The sequence below is a fragment of the Jaculus jaculus genome, chromosome 1 (genome assembly GCF_020740685.1).
Source record: "Jaculus jaculus isolate mJacJac1 chromosome 1, mJacJac1.mat.Y.cur, whole genome shotgun sequence".
NCBI classification, from domain to species: domain Eukaryota; kingdom Metazoa; phylum Chordata; class Mammalia; order Rodentia; family Dipodidae; genus Jaculus; species Jaculus jaculus.
Genome location: NC_059102.1, coordinates 302,622,674 through 302,641,420, shown reverse-complemented (window position 1 = coordinate 302,641,420; position 18,747 = coordinate 302,622,674). Strand labels below are relative to the sequence as shown.

General features: G+C 39.5%; 1 protein-coding gene across 7 annotated transcripts in view; it reads left to right on the top strand.

Annotated features, from left to right (window-relative positions):
• The window catches only part of Rabgap1l (RAB GTPase activating protein 1 like), a 682,536-nt gene that overhangs the window by 604,630 nt on the left and 59,159 nt on the right, over window positions 1-18,747 (top strand). The gene's annotated exons all lie outside the window — the stretch shown is intronic.

Sequence of the window (18,747 nt, the reverse complement as noted above, 5' to 3'; positions counted from 1 at the left end):
CCACAGCAGTTGAAACATTTTATATTTTGGGCAGCAATGTATAATGATTTAAATTTCTTCATTCTTCACCAACACTTACTCTCTCTCTCTCTCTCTCTCTCTCTCTCTCTCTGTGTGTATGTGTGTGTGTGTGTGTGTGTGTGTGTGTGTGTGTTTGGCTTTTGAGGTAGGGTTTTGCTATAGCCCAGGCTGACCTGTAACTCACTATACAGCCCAGGCTGGCCTTGAACTCACAATGATCCTCCGACCTCAGATTCCCAAATTCTGGGATTAAAGGCATGCGCCATCACATTTGGGCTAGTGTGTGTGTGTGTGTGTGTGTGTGTGTGTGTGTGTGTGTGTGTGTGTATTAATTTTTTTTCTTTATTTGTTTGAGAGGGAGAAATAGGCAGGGAGAGAGGGGGAGAGAATGGCACGCCAGGGCCTCCAGCTGCTACAAATGAACTCCAGATGTGTGTGCCCCTTGTGCATCTAACTTACCTGGGTCCTGGGAATCAAACCTGGGTCCTTTGGCTTTGCAGGTCAGCAGCAAGTGCCTTAATCACTAAGCCATTTCTCCAGCCCTAGTGTGTATTTTTTTATCCTAATCCTCCCAGTGGGAATGAAGTGAGATCTTACTGCCATTCTGGTTTGCAGTTCCTTACTGACTAATAATGTTGAGTCTTATTTCATGTCTTGTTAGTCTTTTGTGTCTTTTCTTTGGAGAGATGTCTATTAAGGTCTATTAGCCATTTCTAATTGATTATTTTTGTTGTTGAATTGCAGTTTTTCTTTATATAGTCTGGATAATAAATCCTTACCATCTATCAGATTTGCAGATATATTTTCCCATTCAATAGGTTGTTCTTTTCACTTTTTTGGTAATGTTTTTGCTCAATGGTTTTCAATTTCCATGACTTATCAGTGTTCTGCTTCTTTTAAGTCAATAGACCTTACTAGACATAGTGGTGCACACTTACAATTCCAGCATCTGAGAGCCTAAGGCAGGAGAATCACAAGTTCAAAGCCTGAACTGCATATTTATTTATCTATTGTGTGGTACTGGAAATATAATCCAGGTCCTCCTGTGTGCTAGGCAAGTGCTCTACCACTGTTATATCTCCCACCTCTTTCTGTAATTTTGTTTGTTTATCAAAACAAAGTTTCATTATCTAACTCTGAGTAGCCTGGAACTCACTATGTAGCCCAACTGCTCTGAAATTTGGGGTGGGGATATTCTCCTACCTCTGCTCCCCAAGTGCTGTGATTTCAGGCATGCACCACCATACCTGAGTATGTAATTTAATAACTAATGCAAACTGTTTTATAAAATGCATAATGCATTAGTGATAGTTAATTTAATGTAAGTTTGTGTAAGTTCAGTAATTTTGTTACCTTTTCTAAGTTTTCTGTGAAATGGTATCCCATTCACCAGTAAGTTTTGGGGGATTTTTCCTAAAACTTATAAAATGGGAGAATGTGCTGATAATACTGGCAATGTCTTTGTGAACATATTATCTATGTAGTAATGATATCTGTCTTTTGAGATTTCAAAATTGAATAGCCCATTCAAAGAGTTTTATGGGATTGAATCATCATTTATTGCTACAAAAATAAAAGCTGCCTTGCTATTCTGTGCCTCTTCTAAGCTGCTGCATGGATGGATGACTGAGCAGTTCAGATCTTTGTGCCTCCAGGTATCAGCTATGTTTGCCTGGATATTGTTGAATGGAGATAAAGACTACTGTAGAGACAGTGGTTTTAAACAACTTCCAGGCCCACATGATTTTATTCCAGATTCTCCAGTCTCCCCTCCCCGCCCCCCTCTGAGTTTTTGAGATGTGCTGACAAGGTTGGCGAAGTAATTCAGAAGCCCTGCTCACTTTGGAAACTTGCTTGTCTTGCTGAGCTTTGGGCACTGCTATTCATATTAGCGCCTGCTTTCAGCAGCCTTGTTTCTCCTTTGTAGGTCAAGGGAATAAATAGGTAAAATTTGATTTGTACATTTGAAAATGCAAAGCATAAATTGAGTTGGGTGAGCATTTATTCTCTCATGAACTCGTTTAAATAAAAATCAAAACCATAAATGATTGGTCAGAGACATTTTCCATGTCAGGCAGGTGTTAATGAGAGACAAGCCATATGCTCCACATGCAAATGAGACAGATGATTGTGTTCTCTTCTGTGGGTTTACCACAGTTCCCTGCCAATTGTCTAAATTTCTCTCCCAACGGAGCTAGGCAAGAGAATATAGGCAGATCTGCTCACATCCATTGTCCTAGAAAAGTAATTCAAAAATGTACCAAAGAGACTTGTTTCATCCTGCCTACCCTGAAACCACCCTTATGAGTGGCAAGAATATATCATGCCTTGCTATAGGAGGCATCAGAAAAGGTTAGGTACATGGTCTTTGATCTCAAGATGCTTCAGTGTTCTCTGAACAGAATCCTCACATCTAGAAATACCTATGACTTAAAAGACACTTATAACCAAGTATAGGTTGTACAACATAGAGCCAGACATGTCTAATTTGGTAAGTTTATTTCATATGGAAAATTGTAACAGTATGTTTTCAGAGTTTTTGAACCTAGGAACTGTTGAACATAATTTAAATATGTGCCATTCTAATGGCACCAGTCTCTGTTGTGTTCATTTCCATCCTCATCAAACAGCATCAGTATTCAGAATCTAGTCATTACCTAGTACTGGGAGAAAGTGTGTGCCTTTTCATTATGCAGGGCGTAGACCATTGCATTGGTTTTGTGTAGAGTTATGCAGCATGTGCTGTTCGCTACAGCTCATTTAGAAGATCTTTATATGAAAACACTTCAACTTTAAGCATGCTGCTGATCTCCTTGGTGGTTTTGACTTGCATGGCATTGCTGTATAATTAAGGCAATTGAACTAAACCTTGTGCTTTTAGAGCTGGAAGCTTCACACTTGTGGGCTGTCAAGTAGAACATGGTGTTTCCCTCATTTGCCTGAAGAACAACATACCTCTTTTTTTTTTTTTTTCTTTACAGAGGGGAGGGTGAGATACAATCTTCCTGATAGGGCAGATATGTCTAGGCAAACCCTTACATTCTGGAAATTTTACAAGACTTAACCCTGTAACTTCTGAGATGGAGAACAGAACAGTGCCTTTGGCTTCTAGTTTTCTTGAGTGCTTTCCTACCCTGGTTTTATCTTTCAAAACACATTTTATTTTTATTTACTTATGAGAGAGAAAGAGAAAGAGGCAGAGAGAGAATGGGAGGGCCAGGGACCCTAGACACTGCAAATGAACTCCAGATGCTAGTACTACCATGCGTATCTGGCTAACGTGGGTAATGGTGAATTGAACCTGAGTCCTTAGGCTTTTCAGGCAAGCACCTTCTCAGGTAAGCCATCTCTCCAACCCCCTGGTTTTGTTTTAAACTGGGTGGTAAGTTAGCCAACACACCTAGCTTTTTTGTACTAGTGAGCTGCCTGAAAAAGTTTTTTAATACTATGCAGTTATCTTTTTTCTTTCTATGGAACTATCTTAAAGTTTCATTGAAATAACTGCAGCAAAAACTTTTCCTTGGAATCATGTTAATTCCAGTGTTTGTAAGAAATGAGAATAGCTGGCAATTCACTACTTCAGAAACTAGGTCTCAGCACTCAAAAGATGGAAGCAAATTACAAAGCTTCAATAAGTTTCTGGTGCATTCTTTAAATACATGTACTTTGGATATATACTAGTGTCCAGGATAGATTTCCCAGCATATTTATCTACAACAGATCTTAAATATTGAAAACCAACAGAAGTTGTTGCATACATTTTTCTGTAATTAGATAAGAACATACTTATTGCTGATTTGCAAATGGCTCATAAAGAGTAGCCTGAGACACTGTGCAACTGACACATGTTGAGGAATGAGCTCCACTTGTCATGTTACACAATGAGACTGGATTATCCTAAAATCTACTGGGTTTTCTCCCAGACAGTCCATGGGGTGAAAGGACCAAGGCCAGTTAGCACTTTTGCCATGCCCAAAGCTGCTCCTTCTCAACGTTCAGGGAGAAGATGGTGCTCTGCCATCTCCCTGCCTGAAAGGAAGGAAATTAGGACAAACCCTTCTCATTTAGGGCTTAAGTGTGAAACCACACCCATTACCACACTCACATCATATCATCTCCGCAAACCACAGGGCTGGCTAACCTTGAGCATCAGAAACTCCTCCCAGTGAAAGATGGTTAGTAAAGGACAAAGTAGAGGTAGGATGTTGACTGTGATGTTCATCTCTGGTTTAGGATTTAGAATCATCATGGAAACAAATCTCTGGAATTATTTGTGAGGGATTTTCTAGATTAGATTATGTGTGAGGACTCACCCTAACAGTGGACTATACATTTCATGGGCTGATATCCTGGATTGAATAAAAAGGAGAAAGTGAGCTGACAGCAGCATCCATCCCTATCTGCTTCCCCACTGTGGAGGGGGCCAGCTGCCTCAAGCCCCTGCCCCATGCCTTCCCTGACATCACAGAATGTAGCCCCTTGAAACTGGAAGCCAGAATAAACCCTTCCCTTCCTTAAGTTACGTCTGGTCAGGTATAGGTATTTTGTCCCGACAACAAGGAAACTAACATACATGTTGGGTAACTACTATTTTTACTAGTCTGTGACACAGTCATGCCTTTCATTATATACAATAGTCTGTGATGAGCACAGATTTGAAGTGGAGCCAGAATGGGATGGTAAAGCTTCATGTTGATAATTACTTCTGAAGCCAGATGTGGTGGCACACACCTTTAATCCCAGCACTCGGGAAGCAGGGGTAGGAGGATTGCTGTGAGCTCGAAGCCACCCTGAGACGACATAGTGAATTCCAGGTCAGACAAACAAAAAAATTACTTCTGAAGAGAGATGCCAGCTAGATATTTTAGGTTGTTGTTGTTGTTTTGGTTTTTCAAGGTAGGTTCTCACATTAGCCCAGGCTGACCTGGAATTCACTATGTAGTCTCAGGCTGTTCTTGAACTCACAGTGATCCGTTTGTGTCCAGAGAGCTAGGATTAAAGGCATACACCACCACGTCCAGCTGGTACTTTAGTTTTTAAAATAGTTTTATGAAGGTATAATTTATATTTCAGTCACAAATCCATGTGTTTATACTGTACAGTGATTTATGGAGTGTACCCATCATTGCATCCCTAAAAGTCCCTTAATGCTCATTTACAGTGATCCCGGATTTACTTTCTGTCTCTATCCATTGGCCTTCTTGGGAAATTTTACATCAGTGTGATTTTATGATATGTAGTCTTTTGTATCTGGCTTCTCTCACTTAGCAATTATTTTATTTCATTTTATTTAGTATTGTAGTTTTATCAGGCCTCATTATAGCCCAGGCTGGCCTGGAACTCACTCTGTAGCCCCAGACTGTCCTTGAACTCATGGCAATCTGACTATCTCAGCCTCTCTAGTTCTGTTACTAAAGGTGTGCACCATCACACCCCGCTCTAGCAATGATTTCTAAGTGTCACTTCTCCCAGAATTAAGGAGGCTAAAGCAGAAAGAGTGTGAGCTTGAGGCCAGTTTAGACTAGTGTATGTTGCATAACAGTACTTTAAGATTTGAGCCTCTCAGATTTTGTTTCTCCATTTATCAATTGGTGAACTTTTAACTTTTTTTTTTTTTTTAGTTTTGACTACTAAGAATAATGCTTCTATGAATATTTCCACGCAAGATTTTATTTCTCTTGGGGAGATGCCTAGGAGTATAATTGCTGAGCCATATACTAAGTTTGTATAACTTTTAAGTAATTTCCAAACTCTTGCTCCGTCACATTTTATATTTCTCCATGTGCTCTGTGGTACTTAATGATGTTAATCTCTATCCTTATAGCCTGGATATTCAGATAAGTATGTAGTAAGTACTATCTTTTGAAAATTTAATTTACATTCTTTGATGATATTGAGCATCTTTTTATCTACCTGATTATATATATAATGTAATATATATATCTTCACACACATATATAATTTATTTGAGAAAGAGATAGGCAAGCACCTTAACCACTAAGCCATTTCTCTAGCTCTCTCTCTCTCTCTCTTTCTCTTTCTCTCTCTATCTCTCTCTCTCTTTTAACTGAGAACTTACCATATGAACATACTGCCTAATGGCCATATTTCCATTAGGTTATACTCTTATGTTCCTTCTCCCCCACCTTCATTTCCCTGAGGGCTCCTCTCAGTGAGCTTAATGGTAATCACTTTGGGGTTATGAATATACCAGTCTCTGGTGGAGGGTGCACAGAACATGCCTTATCACCCTGTGGCTCTTTCATTCTTTCTTCCCCATCTTCTGCAATGTTCCCTGAGTCTTGGGCATATTATAAGTCTCCTTTAGTGTTGAGCTCTCAGCAGCCTCTGATTTTCTGCTAAAATGAGTTTTGAGTCTCCTCAGTGTCTACCACCATCTCCCTTGAGAAGGTTCTTGGGCTAGGAGTGTGGGTAGCACTCATATTTAACCCATCATTTCATCTATGATGTTCCATGGACTCTGGCAGCTGTGATATAGATGACTCATCTTGTGATAGGCAATCAACTTTCTTTTCTTGTTGTATTGATGGGTCTAGGTTCTTCCTGTTATTTGTTGCCATCTGAGACAGGGTCCCTTGCCCCTACAAATGAACTGTTAGGCTGCAAAGGAATGTGAAACTAGCTCGCCATGAGCTTTGGACTCTTCTGGCTCCAGCTCCTGTTGTTGTAGGTGCATTGGGATCACAGAGGCAAGTGCCACTTTACATCTGGTTTACATCTGGTTTTACATGGGCACTGGGGAATTGAAACTGCACAAGTATACTTTGCAAACAAACACCTTTAACTGCTGAACAATTTCCCCAGCCCCAAACCTTAGTCTCTTATATGGTGAATACTTCCCATTTCTTTTATAAGGGAAAGATGGTGGATGACTTTTTCATTATTTTATAAGAGAAAATTCAGAATCCCTGCTGGTAATGGTGGGCTTGATACCCTACTTCTCATCCATCTTTGATAAAGGAAGTCATTCCTTGTAACTTTCAACAGCTGGTACATTTTGTGGCTCTCCTTTCAGAGCTTTCTTTGTAAGGCTTTTGAAGCTTGAAAGAAGGGCTAGAAAGATGGCTCAGCAAAGCCTGCAGCCTGGGTTTTATTTCCCCATGCCTACAATGTGTGCACAGTGTGGCCCATGCATCTGGAGTTCATGTGCAGTGGCAAGAGGCCTGGTATTCATTGTCATTCATTTTTTTCTCTCTTTCAAATAAATAAATAATTTTTTTAACTTAAGAATCTGATACTCCTTAGCCAAATCAAAGCTTACTTTGGCTCTGACAAGACTTAGATGTTTTTTGAAAAGATATTAGAGAAGTGACCATTATTGCCATATGTTTTACTCCACTATATTAAATGGGAATTAGTTGCCTCAGCCAATTGGGATATATGAAAAGGAGAAAGGCATGAGGTTTTTATATCTATATGACATGGTATGCCAGGCAGAATGAGGAAATAAGGAACACAGAAATAACATGTGGTTCTTTTCCTTATTCTAGCAGGATTATGTTTCATTTATAATCTGTAAAATCACAGTTTTTATAGTTTATTCAATATCATATCTTTTCAATTATGGAAATGATGAGATTATCCCTTTTTGGTCACTGGAATATCCCTCAAGATGACTTTTGAGTCTTTCTTTTGGAATAGCAAGCTATTCTAACTCTCCTTTGCTCCTTTTCTAAAGCTTTTAGAAACCTTGGGTAAACTGTAGCCATCTCTAGTTAAATTATGCTGGTGACCTCTTAATTATATAGTATATTCTTGGGTCCCCTTCAGTCATCCAATTTTCCTTTGTAACCAAATTCATGGAAACAGTTCAGGGTGGCCTAGAGGAGTGGGACTGTGACCACAGCATGAGGATCTCCATGTAAACAAATGGTCCTGTGTGGTATACTTAGTTCTTGCCCTCCATTTCCTTGTCACTGTGGGAAATGAAGAGATGATTTCTATTTCATGCTAGCAGGCTTCATTAATATTTAACTTTAAAAATGTTCATGTATTGCCTTTTATTACTTCCTCATTACGCCTACAGTCAAGTGGCAGAAGTACTATGTGAATGAGTGTATGTGCTGGTTGAAGACATTGTCTCCTCCTGTTTTGTATCTAGGTATAGATGTTTTTTATTTTTATTTTTTTGGTTTTTTGAGGCAGGGTCTCATGTAGCCCAGGCTGACCTGGAATTCACTATGGAGTCTCAGGGTGGCCTCGAACTCATGGCGATCCTCCTACCTCTGCCTCCCAAGTGTTGGGATTAAAGGCATGCACCTGGCTAGGTGTAGATGTTTGAGATTAGTATTATTATCATTAAAATGAGATTTAAAGTTATAATAGCTTTTCTTAGGTTGAGCATGTGTTTTAGGTAAGTGTTTATTTGCCTGTTCAGCGAAGTTTTGAGCTACCTTTGTTCAACACTTTTCTGTTGAGTGAGCTCTGAATCACAGAAAGGCTGGTAGTAAACTGCGGGGGTGGGGGATGCATAAACTAGAAGGAATGTGGAATTTTTGCATCTTTATGTAGGATTATATCAGAACTACTCCAGAAAGTCAGTCCTCATCTTCAGTTCCCAGAGGGATTTTTTTTAACTTACTTATTTATGAGAGAGAGAGAGAGAGAGAGAAAGAGATTGTTCATGCCAGAGCCTCTAGCCACTGCAAATGATCTCCAGACACATGTGCCACCATGTGCATCTGGCATGTGTGGGTTCTGGGGAATTGAACCTGGGTCCTTTGGCTTCACAGGCAAGCACCTTATCCACTAAGCCATCTTTACAGCCTGTCCAGAAGGATATTAATTACCTAATATATGAGAATGTCCTAATGGAGAACTAGATTCAGCCATGTTCAACTCTCTCCAGCTTTTCCAGGTGTGGAAAATTCTCTCTGTCTTTTGACACGCTTAGTGCTGATATTCTTGAAAATTACAAACTAGTCATCAATAGACTGTCTCTCTGAGTTCATCTATAGTTCCTTGTGGTTGGACTTGGGGCACGTATCTTGATGGAAGTGAATGCAGACGATGCTGTGTTTTTCCTCATCACATCCAATCTAGCACCCAGAGCATAGTTCTCATATGTTCTCACACTGGTACTGCTTTATCTGACCAGGTTGACTAAGTTACAAGGTTCTACATGTAAGGTTGTTCTTTTCCCTTTTATGACTAGAAAAGATACTGGGCAGAAGTACTTTGGAATTATATAAATATTCCATTCCCACATAATTTCTTTCATTTATGCCTATAAATACCCATGGCTTCCATTTCTACGTAATATAGCTGTATCATTTATTTGGATGCTGAGATTTCTCCTATTTGGAACTCCAGTGGGAGTTCCTTTGGATAACTTTGTGTCCTTTGACATATTCTTCTTCTCTGAGTATAACTTGCTTTTGTCATTGCAAGATATTCCAGGTTCTTTTTGTGTTTTACAAATGGCCCTGGTTCTTTTTCATATACAGTGACAGCCAAACCCAAAACTCTATGATAGGTTTGTTGCTTCCGGGGAAGTATTGTTCTAGGTCCTCCCAGCAGTCAGCTAGGCATCGTGCATACACAGACAAACACGCTTACATGCCTTTGCATCTGCCTGTTTGTCCACTCTGACTTTGTACTGGTACCTCCATTTACAGCCCAGTACTATAGAGCTCTTTCTAACTTCCCTCTTGGCACTAAGCAGTCTGTATCTGTAATTTATTTGATATCGCCCTAAATATGCCAAGCTGCCATCCCTGCTGTTGCACCCTGGATAGTGTGCTTGCCATCCTCCCCCTACTGTAACTCCTCATGCCAGATTGTGCCCTCCCATGCATTTTCCTCATTCTGGTTGGACTCCAACACACCCGTGCCAGGCTGGCACTCTATAAATGCCCTTCTCACTCCTGCTGTGCTCTGGCACAAACACTGGGCCTGGCTGCCTTCCTCCTACCATGAACCCAGTCTCCTCCCTATAGGCCACTCCAGACTCGGTATTTTTCAGTTTGTTTATTTGTTTGCTGTAACCAAACACATGAAAACAGATTTTAGCTAACTTAGGTCTTTTGAGGTAAGGTCTCACTGTGTAGTCTGGATTGTTTTCACATTCATCCTATCTCAGTCTCTCTAGTGCTCAGATTGCAGACATATCCTGCCATACCTGGATTACTTATTACGTCCTTTTCTTTAGTTCTTTATGTACATAAGTACATAATGAAAAATTTGTGTTCTTAGTAGAGTCAAATTCAGCATTGCATCATTTAACTCATTTGAATTAGCCAGAGACTCTCTACTTTGTTTAGGTTCCTAGGCCAGATACATCCTGTTTCCTTTAGCTTTTGTCAGCAGAAAATGATAATTAAGACACAGTACCTGAATGAAGAAATACTTCCCATTCATGTTAACGTTCCCTTATGGATTTCTTTCTAAAAAGGTGATTATCGGGCTGGAGGGATGGCTGAGCACTTTAAGTGCTTGCTTGCAAAACCTAATGACCGAGGTTTGATTCCCCAGTATCCACATACAACCAGAGGCACCGATTGGCACGTACATCTGGAGTTCATTTGCAGTGGCTGGAGTCCCTGGCATGCTCATTCTGTCTGTCTCTCTATTCTCTCTCTACCTGAAAATAAATAAATAAAAATATTTTCTAAAAAATTAAAAAGGTCTGGGCGTGGTGGTGCATGCCTTTAATCCCAGCAATCAGGAGGCAGAGGTAGGAGGAGTGCCATGAGTTCGAGGCCACCCTGAGACTATATAGTGAATTCCAGGTCAGCCTGGGATAGAGTAAGACCCTACCTCGAAAAACCAATAAATAAATAAATAAAAATTAAAAAGGTGATTATTATTTCTGAGTTTTTATTTTCTTTCCTCTCAGGGAAGCCTTTTATTATTGTTTTTCTCCAGAAAGTTTTTGTGAATGCTTTTCAGTTCTTGGTTTCTGAGTTGATGTTATTAAATAGGTTTTTTTTCTTTTTAATCGTTTAGGGTGTTTCCTCTCTGTATCTTATTTATTTATTATTTTTATTTAAGAGAAAAAAAAAAGAGAGAGAATGGGTGCACCAGGGCATCCAGACACTGCAAACGAACTCCAGATGCATGCATGCCCTTGTGCATCTGGCTTACATGGGTCCTGGAGAATCAAACCTAGATCCTCTGGCTTTGCAGACAGACACCTTGACTGCTAAGCCATATCTCCAACCCTGATTAAATAGTTTTAAGAATTTCCAAGTACAGTCCTTTGACTTTTTCCAGACTAAAAATAACACACAATACCAGGCATGGTGGCACAAGCCTTTAATTCCAACAATTGAGAGGCAGAGGTAGGAGGATCGCCATGAATTCAAGGCCACCCTGAGACTTCGTAATGAATTCAGGTCATCCTGGGCTATAGCGAGATTGTACCTTGAAAAAAACAAACAAACAAACAAACAAAAAACATAAATACATACTACTATTTACAAAGCTGGCTAGATTATAAAGCACTTAATATGGAGCTTGCCTGCATTTTGTCTTGCTCTTATGCACTTTTATTTATAAATAATACCTTAAAAATTCCTAAGGGAATTGTTAACTTAAAAATATGAAAAACTGGGCTGGAGAGATGGCTTAGCGGTTAACCGCTTGCCTGTGAAGCCTAAGGACCCCGGTTCGAGGCTCGGTTCCCCAGGTCCCACGTTAGCCAGATGCACAAGGGGGCACACGCGTCTTGAGTTCGTTTGCAAAGGCTGGAAGCCCTGGCACGCCCATTCTCTCTCTCTCTCCCTCTATCTGTCTTTCTCTCTGTGTCTGTCGCTCTCAAATAAATAAATAAAAAATTAAAAAAATATGAAAAACTTAGAGTTCTGAAAGTTTAAACAGATTTTGAAAATTTTGAATTTTATCATATGTGATTTCAATATTTTTTGACATTCCTTAAGATCCATGACATTGTAGCATTATGTAAACTTGTAAAAATCCTAAGCCTGGGTAAAAAGTAAGTCTAGATGAGCCCAGTTGTTTTTGCAACATTTAGATTTAAATTTAACTCTGCTTCTAAGTGGAAAATGTCTCCAAAAAGGAAGCCAACCACTGGTGCTGAAAGTAGAGTTGATTAGAACATGAAGTCAAAGGAAATGGTGGCTTAGCAGAAAAAGAAGTTTGAGTTAAATTGAAACATTCTTTAGCTTAGCAAATTTCATAGTTTCTACCTGGTAATGAACCTAAAATTATTGTGTACTTCACAGAGACAATGAAGTTGTTCTGACATAACAATGTTTCCCCTAGTAAATGTATGTTAACTAGTAAAAGTCTGCTCATGAAAAGAGAGAGAGAAAACTTTTGCTGAGAATGAGGAGGTACCAGACTTATGTTGTATTTTTTCAAGTATGAATCTGCATCTTAGAGCTTACATGATATGGTACACTATAAGTGGCTTCTCCAAAACAGTGTTAGGACAGCCTTCATGTTCATCAAGGTCTGTAGAACTACCAGATTTCTTTCATCATTAATTTAAAAATAGCAACAGCTTATTTAAAAATATATGTATAGCAGTTAGAAGCTTGGTCTTATTCATAAATGTGCCCAGCACTAGCCCTAAGTATGTGCTTATTGAAATACATGGGATTGGGCTTTGTTTTCAATAATAGTGAAAACCATACCTTATAACTTAGAGCTCCCCTGTGGTTTATTTTCATATTATTGGAGATACCACCTTAGATAGTGTGTTAATATAGGCTACTAAAATTTGTCTTCCTTATTAGTTAGTGTTCTTAACACTATTCTATTGAATTGTTTTAAAAGTTCAGTATAAATATTAAGAACTGTATTAGAAATGCAGTAGAATTTATATTTATCAGAGCCATGTCTAAGTAGAAGACAGGGTATAATAAATAGTTTGGGATAGCACCCTCTCCAAAAAGAGTGAAAATAAAAAAAAAAAAAAAACATTAAAGAGAGCTAGAGGGCTGAAGAGATTTCCCAGTGGTTAAGTCACTTGCCTGCGAAGCCAGATGCACAAAGTGACACATGCATCTGGAGGCCCTGGCATGCCCATTCTCTCTGTGTGTCTCTCTTCTATCTCTCTCTCTCTCTGCTTGCAAGTAAATAAAAAAAATTTAAATACTTTTTTAAAAAGGTAGCTGGAGAGATGGTCAGTGGGTAAAGGTGCTGGCTTGCAAAGCGTGGTAGCCTGAGTTTGATTTCCCTATACTTACATAAAGCCAATTGCACAAAGTAGCACATGCATATGGAGTTCATTTGCAGTGATAGAGACCCTGGTGTGCCCAGCCCCCCTTATTATTTGTTATTGCTAGTAAATATTTAATATATTTATATCAAAGAGATAAAATTGAAGCCAGGCATGGTGGCACATGCCTTTAATCCTAGAACTCAGGAGTCAGAGGTAGAATAGAAGGTTTGCTGCTAGTTCGATGCCACCCAGAAACTACATAGTGAATTCCAGGTCAGCTTGAGCTAGAGCGAGATACTACCTCAAACCCCCCCCCCCCAAAAAAAAAAAAAACAAAGAGAGACAGAGGGAAAGAATTGAGTTATGGACATAGAAAACAAAAAGGTTTTTTATAAACATTCCCTATATTTCCAAGGTATTCTGGGTAATATTGTATATTTATAGAATTCTCTCCAAAGCTCAAGTACAGATCTTTTGCCAAATTCAGTGGGCTCAGTGTTAAAACTCTTGGTATAGCTGACTGCGTAGTTTCTTATAGTAAAATATAATTAAATACTAAATTATGTTCTCTTCCCCATCTCTTTCTCCATCAATCCTTGGATTAATTAGCTCCTCAGTGCTTTCTACACATCCTCCACTTAGAGGAAGTTGTGACATCAGAGTCACTTGATGAGTATACTGTCATTTCACTGCTTCCTCTTGCAGGCGTTCCTTACAAAGTGATATGTGATAATGGAACTACGAAAGACAGCAGCAGGCTAGGCCTCAGAAGATCTTATTTTCTCAAGTTATCTAGTCAGTTTCCCCTAGTAAATTATTACTGTCAGGAATTTACTAGGGAAAACATCATTTAAAAATTTAAAGATAGCTATAAACTGTCATTCACAGCTCTTAGCTGACATTCAAACAGCTGCAGTCTGTGAGTGACCTTTTACTTCCAGCTGCCTTTCAACTTTGGTTCCCAGGAAAATGAGGAGGGCCCGGAAGCTTGGAAAGGAAGTGACATGTGGTCCTCTGAATGTAAATATCCCCCATAGCCTTAGGTATTTTAAAAAATATTTATTTATTTACAAGGAGAAGGAGAGAGAGAAATAGAGAGAGAATGGTCTCTAGACCATGTGCTACTTTATACATCTGGCTTTACATGGGTACTGGGGAATTGAACCTGGCTTTGTGAGCAAGTGTCTTAACCACTGAGCTATCTATTCCACCCACCTCAGGTATATTTGATTAAGGTTCCTACTTAGTCCCCAGATGGTAGAGCATTTAAGAGGTAAAATCTTGCTAGAAGAGCTGTTTGTAGGGGTAAACCTTGGGGTTGAGGAGTCCAGCTCTACTAAGTGTTCAGAACCAGCTATGGCTGGCTGTTCAGTCTGTCTGTCTGTCTGTCTCTCTCACCGTGTGTGTGTGTGTGTGTGTGTGTGTGTGTGTGTGTCCTGTGGATGTACAAAGTGAGCCAGCTTCCTCTGCCATGATTTCCCTTGAAACTGTAAGGCCAAAATAAGTCCTTTCCTCCCGTAAGCTGTTTCTGGTTGGGTGTTTGAGAAGAGAAGGTGGCTGCTACATGAGGGTTGAAATAGACATTTTCCCTTGCCTTCCTTTTCCTGCCTTCCTACAGCTTCCATAGAGATAGGAAAACAAATGCTACCCCATTCCAAACTTTGAAGAGCAGTTGTTCATGTGTACACTGCAGTATACAGACTTCAAAGAGGCAGACAGACAAGTTGCTTTACTTGTGTGTAGAGGAAACAGTAATTTAAATATAGTCTCATTTGATCTTGTCTTTACATCAGAAAAATTTAAACACTTTGTAAAATTTGTGTGTGTGTGTGTGTGTGTGTGTGTGTGTGTGTGTGTGTGTATGTGTGGTGTGGGAGACTCCAGGATCTCATGCTGCTGCAAACAAACACCAGGTGTATAAACTTTTTACATTCAGCTTTGTGTGGCTAGGGAAGTGAACTTGGGCCAGCAAGCTGTAAGCATGCACCTTTAACCACCAAGTCATTTTTGTCCCTTTGATACTGCTTTTTTCCAAAATGAAATTACTTTTTTATATAAAGCCTCATATATTGTTAGGTGTGTATATATTCTTCATGTGTTGAGTTTATTGTGCATAGTGTTTTTATCATAGTTTTGTATACATTGTGTTTTATTATGAATGATTGTAATGATATTTTGCCTTTTCAATATTTCTATTTATTTGAGACAGAGAGAAAAGGGCAGACTGAGAGAGTGTATGGACATGCCAAGGCCTTTTGCCACTGCTAATAAACTTCAGAAGTATGCATCACTTGGTGCATCTAGCTTTACTGGGGAATCAAGCACAGACCTCAGGCTTTGCAAGCAAGTGCCTTTAACCATGGAGCCATCTCTTCAGCCCATAATGAATGTTTAATTTAAGAAATAGTCCAATAGGATAGCATATAAAATGTTACATAATTTCAATATTACTTTAGAATTTACCCAAAGAGCAGAAGTAGTTATTGGCTCTGTCAAACATGGAAAACTGTCATTTTAATTGGTTATCATAATTTTCTAATTTAGCTCACAAAAATGTCTTGTGTTTGAGCAGATTCCTATGGCTCTCCACTAATCAGTTTTATGTCATTACATTGCTCCTGTAATGTTCATACTCAAGGAAGATACATGAGCAGTCTGTATCTGTCCTTTTGTTCCAATACTCTAACTAATTAACAAACTCTCTTTGAACCACAAGACATTTAGTACACTCTTACCTGAGTAAATCTGTGCTAGGTAACTGCTAGGTACTCAGCTTTGTGTTAGCTTGAGCTAGGTACCAGGTTTGAATAAGATTTTTGTTTTATTTTGCCTTAAGGCCTACCCATAGCTATAGAAGAGTTTCATAACCAAGGAAAATTTTTCTGAACTCATTCTCTCCTTTTTTTTCCTTTACATGCATGCTTATTAAATGGGTAATTTAGACTAATTCTAGATGAGTTCAAGGAAGGCAGGGGATCATTGGGCCTAACTGAGCTGACAGGAAAAGACTCATTTTAAATCTCTTTCTCCCTCCCCCTCCTGCCCCTCCCCCCCCCCCGTTTTCATCTTACTGTGAACTTACTTTATAACTGAGGATGGATTTGAACTCTTGAGCCTCTTAACTTCACCTCTAAAGTGCTGGGATTATAGATATGTACCATCAGGCCTGGTTTTTGTTTTGCATCAAGATAGGGTCTCATTCTAGCCCAGGATGACTTGGAACTCATTCTGTAGTTTCAGGTTAGCCATGAACTCACAGCATTCTTTGTACCTGTGCCTCCCAAGTACTGGGATTAAAGGTGTGCACCACCATGCCTGGCAGGCCTGGTTTCTAAACACCCCTCTTGTATTAGTGTCCTTCTTTATCTTCTTTTCTACTTTTTCTGTCTTCATAAAGGCTGTTGTTCCTCAGCCAGTTTTATAGCTTTCTGAATGTTCTTTCAATTTCTACCTCTTTCTTTATCCTCCTAGTTAAGCATATACATGGTTTCCTTTTTGATCCTTTCATAGTATTGTTTATGTTGATTTGTTGATTTATTGTTTTTACAGTAGTAGAGATCAAGAGCTCCCAGGGCCTTCTGCATGATAGGCAAGTGCTTTTCCTCTGAGGTATATCCCCAACCCTAGTGCCCCATGTTAAAACCTTAGTGACTTCTTAATGGTAATGTATTAGTTACTTTTTGTATTACTGTGACCAGGTACCTAACGAGGAGTAACTTAAGGAAGAGAGAGTTTACTTTGGATCACACTTTGAAAATATAAGTCCATCATGGAGGAAAGGCATGGCAGTAGGAGTATGAGGCAACTAGTCACATTGTGTCTATAGTCAGGAAGCAGAGAGAGATGAATGCTTGGATTCAACTTGCTTTCTTCTTTTTATCCTTATTATTCATCTGGAACTCCAGTCCTTGAGGCAGTACTGCCTATATTCAGGGTGAGTCTTTCTCCCTTATTAAACCTCTCTGGTTCACACATAACCATGATGTAGTGCCTTGCACATAGTTGGCATTTGTTGAATTGATAAGCTTATATATGCACAGGTTCAGCATTGGGTCATGGGGACTCTAGGAGCCAATGTAAATTCCCAGAGTCCCATTGAGTTCTTACAGTTATTGGAGTCAGTAGAAATTAGCCATTACTATATGGTCTCTAGTTGACCTTCATAATAGAATAGAACACACAGTTGGGCTATTAGTAGCAGAATTGGCTTTCAGAAATTAGACCACAATATTTCATACGGCCATTCCTGCCAAGTCAGGTTTTACATATAAAAACCAATAAGCAAATCTTGAGGACCATTGTTTTTCTTGGATATTTCCTAGCTAGCTAATTGGAAGTTCTGTGTGTTGGAGAAGGGAGAAGGAGGAGGAACAACAGAAGACTTGGAGGAAAACTAAAAGGCATACTTATAGCATATCGATTTTAAGTAAACAGAGCAAAATAAAATGTATTGCTAGTAAAAGGGTAGGGTCCTATAGCAGGTCAGCAAGGACTTTGAACTCAGACAACTTGGATTTGAATGAAATTCCTAGCATGCTAGCTATGTAATGGTAGGCAACTCATTTACTCCTGTGCCTCTGTTTCTTCTTCAATAGATGAAGATGGTAATAGTGCCTACCTCTTATGTGATGGACTCAAATGCATTAAAACTCACAGCAGCACTTGGGGCCGAGCACAAGGGAGTGATGGTTGTCCTCAGTGGCATGATAGACTAACCTGTCCAAGGCAGAACCATGCTTACTTAAGTTAATCTGCAGTTCTGTCTGTGTGCTTTGCAATTCTCCACTCCAAGTGAGTAATCATCATGTCTTACTCTCCCACAAATGGTGCTTATACCTTTCTTGAGGAACTTGCAGATTGGACCCTAAATTAAAGAATTATCTGTAAGCTCTTTGAAAGCAGACTGTCTTGTCTTCCTTCTAGCACAGGCTGTGTGATTACATAACATTGTGTCTTGCACAATAGCTCCTAGTAATGGTTTGGAGGATGGTATTGCAAAGCAGACACCCCATGAGGTTGGTTCCTGGACCACACACATGAGACTGTACCCCTCAGGCCCCTTCCGCTTTGGCTAGCAATTCCTCCCCTCACTCACTGTGCTCTGACACCTGGCATGCATCCCCTCAGACACACATTCTCCTTTCCTGGAGCCAGCTTCATAGATGTGAATTTACACAGGTCGCCACACTAGATTAACACTCTCTCACAGCATCTTGAAAGTCTTAGTTTTTGAACAAGGAACAACATTTTGCACTGGGCTGGTAATTTTTGCTCTTTCCCATCCTTTGCTGTTGTCTGTGTGCCTGGAACACACTGGCCACTCTTCACTGGTTTCTTCTCAGAACTCAGCTTCATTGTAATTCTTCAGAGACAAGTCAGATATAGAGTCGTGTACTGTACTGTCCTTCCACCTTTACTTCTCCCTCAGAGCACTGTGTTTACTTTTTAAATAAATACAATATAGCTTTTACTTGTATGATAACTTTTAAAAGACTTTTTCCCTTATAGACTATAAATTCCTTGAGGGAACAAGTTGTACATTTGTTCTAGGCTGGCTAGGTTGTTGGAATGAGTTA